We start from the raw sequence: 4,636 nt of genomic DNA, 5'->3' as shown, positions 1-4,636 counted from the left end.
ACAAACGATGTGATTGGCTTGAGGGTACAACACAAGACCAACAAGCCAATCATCAACAAGGAGTTCACCTGATCCTGCAATGTCTTTCAAACTTTGTAATAGTGTAAGGCTTTTTGTTAAATTACAATTGTATGACCACCGTGACCATTATTGTGTGATTGTTTTTGTAAAAAGCCACAACCCGAGATAACCCTAATGACATCATCAGGGTTATTTTGTCAGATTTTACAAAGCTCCTCCTGAGCCACAGAAGACATTGCAGAACTGTTTCCACATGCTGAGTAGTGCACCTTTAATCTAAGGCAAAAGGGTTAGGAAGGAACACATTTTTTGTTTTTTCATTTCTCCCTTTCTTCCTTCACTTTATAAGTCAAAAATGTAGATAATAACTCTCAGGGAGGATTGGCTTACAACAGGGGTGAAGAAGCCCCCTGTAATGCTCAGAGCTCAGACACAAACAAACAAAAACTCCCCTGCTCCCATGATTCCACAGGGGTGGGTGGCCATGGGGCTGAGAGCTCCTGACCTGCGGGTGAACGTAACGCTGCCTGTCTCCACGGCTGGCCAAGATATATACTTGTTTTGGCTAGCCAGACGTGTGTGTGAAGTTAACCCTAACACATGCATGCACATACACATGGACACACACACACACACACACACACACACACACACACACACACACACACACACACACACACACACACACACACACACACAACCTCAGTTCTCTAGACAGGCTTGCCCCAGTCTTCTCCCTCCTCTTGTGACTGTCAAAAGGAGACATCTAGTAAATTTAAACTGTATTCATTGGAGCGCCTGTTGCATTTTACTGTTCATTTGTCCTTGCGGCTAGAACAGCATTTGTGCGCTCTGAGAAGACGCCAGACTCCGTCGATCAAGGCGTTATTTTTGGAGGCATCTTCTCTCACAGTTGTGTGGTGAAATAATACGTGTGAGCTGAGGTTCACTGCAGTGACAAGATGATGTTGTTAATCAGGTGATGCAGCATGATCGTGATGTTTTTTACACTCTTTTTTGCTTCTATCTTTACAGTTTTTTTCCGATTGCTTAAGCATTATTTTGAAAACAGGGAGCAGTTTTTCAGAACACTACACACAATCAGCACAACCACACACCCAATTAGCACATCAGACACTTTGCAAAATGAAACACTTGCAAAAACTATACACTAATTCATAAAAAACATATTTTGTTACCATATGAAACACGTTTCATTTGACTTAATTCTGTTTGAACCAGATACACACTGCTGTTTCTAATCTAAAACACTTTTAACAATTCTACTTCTCAGTGATTAGAGTACTGTAAATGAAGTACACAGAGAAAGTGCAAGTATACAATAAGTTCACCAAACACTACACAAGACCAATGCTGCAGACTGAGGAAAATAAAATGTATTTCTCTCCATATACCCAAATCAGTCAACATGTCAACATGGAGAATCCCAACAACAACTTGACCCAGTTTTCATACAGCTACTACAGTAGTGTGCATAACACTTAGCTCAGCAAACAACAGACAAACATATAACATACTGTATCCACAGTATGACATCATGACATACTTCTGTGTCTAATGTATACAAGTGTGTTTAGTGTTTTGCAAATCACTGTGTGTATTGTTTTGCAAAAAGTGTGAGGCTGACATTGTGCTTACAGTGGTGCACATCTGGGCCAATGTTTTGCTCCTTGAGTGTAAGGTTTTGATAATTGTGTAATACTTTTCATTTCAGTGTGTAGGCAATCGGCAAAAACTGTAACAGGTTTGCCCAAATTCTACCTGTATGTAATTTAAATTGGATGCTACTTTTTGCATATTCTGCATTGTTAAAGGGTCCTGTCACTCATAAATCTCTGATGCATTAATTGAATGTTTGGCCACTTGAGGGCAGCACAACAAGAGGAAAACACTGACATATCTTTAAAGTTGTTACGCTTAGCGCTTTTGCGCTAGCAAACAATTGCATATTTACATATGTGTCAGACACGTAGGAAAGTTAGCACATTCTGAGCCGTGCTCCTTGCCACATGGTGAATATAATACAAATATACACTCATTTTAGCTCGGTTTTTGGTCTCCACCAACTTTGGAGGGAAATATTTGTCTCTTCATTTGCTAAATGCTCCATCAAGTTCATCAGCTAATTGCTAACACTGTAGCATTGGAATGTCGTGTACAGTACTGTGGATTTATCATGCCTCATCGCTGACTGAACCAAACACAGCAAGGTTGTGGGCCATAAAACCAAAACCAAAAGTTAAAAGAAGCAAGAATGCGCAGTAGAAGTGAGGAATACTACAGAGTTGGGTAACAATTCTCTGTGGGTTTGTCACTTAAAGGTCCCATGGCATGAAAAATTGACTTTATGAGGTTTTTCAATATTAATATGAGTTCCCCCAGCCTGCCTATGGTCCCCCAGAGGCTAGAAATGGTGATAGGTGTAAACCGAGCCCTGGGTATCCTGCTCTGTCTTTGAGAAAATGAAAGCTGATATGGGCCGATCTGGAATCTTCCCTTTATGACGTCATAAGGGGAAAGGTTACCTCCCCTTTCTCTGCTTTGCCCGCCCAGAGAATTTAGCCCACCCATGAGAGAGAGAGAGACATCATGGCTTGAAAACAAGTGAAGCAGGTCAAGGCCACACCCCCACCCTCCACCTTGCCCCCCCTCTCTCCGTCTCAATAGGATTTAAAGCTACAGACACAGAAATGGCACATCCTAAGGAAAGCTCATTGTGGGACTGGCTCTAGTGGCTGTAATTCTGCACCAAGGCTGAATTTTGGGAAAGAGACTTCAGATACAGTATTAGGGGACCACTAAGGTCTATATAAAAGAGACTTCAGATACAGTATTAGGAGACCACTAAGGCCTATATAAAAGAGACTTCAGATACAGTATTAGGGGACCATTAAGGCCTATATAAAAGAGACTTCAGATACAGTATTAGGGGACCACTAAGGTCTATATAAAAGAGACTTCAGATACAGTATTAGGGGACCACTAAGGTCTATATAAAAGAGACTTCAGATACAGTATTAGGAGACCACTAAGGCCTATATAAAAGAGACTTCAGATACAGTATTAGGGGACCACTAAGGCCTATATAAAAGAGACTTCAGATACAGTATTAGGGGACCACTAAGGCCTATATAAAAGAGACTTCAGATACAGTATTAGGAGACCACTAAGGCCTATATAAAGAGACTTCAGATACAGTATTAGGGGACCACTAAGGCCTATATAAAAGAGACTTCAGATACAGTATTAGGGGACCACTAAGGCCTATATAAAAGAGACTTCAGATACAGTATTAGGGGACCACTAAGGCCTATATAAAAGAGACTTCAGATACAGTATTAGGGGACCACTAAGGCCTATATAAAAGAGACTTCAGATACAGTATTAGGGGACCACTAAGGCCTATATAAAAGAGACTTCAGATACAGTATTAGGGGACCACTAAGGTCTATATAAAGAGACTTCAGATACAGTATTAGGGGACCACTAAGGCCTATATAAAAGAGACTTCAGATACAGTATTAGGGGACCACTAAGGCCTATATAAAAGAGACTTCAGATACAGTATTAGGGGACCACTAAGGTCTATATAAAAGAGACTTCAGATACAGTATTAGGGGACCACTAAGGCCTATATAAAAGAGACTTCAGATACAGTATTAGGGGACCACTAAGGCCTATATAAAAGAGACTTGAACCATTGTTTAAAAAAACAATTAGTTACTCTAATTAGTGCAGCTTCAACCCTCTGAGGTCTAATTTTTAGATATCTTCTTGAATTCTCCTTTTAAGGGTTTTGCATATAAACTGTGTTTTCATATGTTCAGAACAAACTCAGCTTTCTGTATAGTGTTGCCCAACATTGTTCCAGAACAATGTATACAGAGATAATTTGGCCCTAAAGCGGAAAAATATTTCTCAAATCTCTTGTGAAAACATACCTACACTCAATTGTGTTGGTGCTTGAAATGAGTTAACAAAAGTCTTGGGTTCACAAAACTAGCGTAATATATGAATAAAATAGTATTTAAATGTCTTCTAATAGTGGCAGAAATCTCAGAGAATAAGTCAGCTTCACTCACAAAAATTACACATGGCAACTCACAAAGTATGATGGAGCGCACTTTTCATTGATGAATAATGTGACCTTTTAATACACATTAATAGGTTGCGATCCCCTATGTGAGTGTATTTGTCTATACATCGCATTTCCATTAGCAGGAAACACATCTGAGACGATGTGGCTATATAGGTACAATGGTGAGGCTCTGAGTGAATAGTGTGTGGGTGGTTTATGTTTGTGTATGTGCTTAGGTTCCAATCTGTGATAGGCCACTGCTGTTTTCACTGGATGAATATGAATACTGCACACCTACTCTTTTCCCACACACACACACTCACGGAACATCAGAACATTTTTCTCTGTACACGAATAGCGGCAGAGCACTATAAATGAACATCCAAAATGCCAACCAATTACTATGGTGTCCCTTTACTCAACCTCTCCATATTAAGCCCTGGTTGTCAAACAGATTGTCTCCGGTGCTCCGAGCAGCCTGCGCTGTGAAACAGTTTTCATTAAGGGAGGTTTGCC

The sequence above is a fragment of the Sander vitreus genome, chromosome 22 (genome assembly GCF_031162955.1).
Source record: "Sander vitreus isolate 19-12246 chromosome 22, sanVit1, whole genome shotgun sequence".
Lineage (NCBI taxonomy): Eukaryota > Metazoa > Chordata > Actinopteri > Perciformes > Percidae > Sander > Sander vitreus.
The sequence above is the reverse complement of the archived record's forward strand: the minus strand, read 5'-3'. Positions refer to the sequence as shown.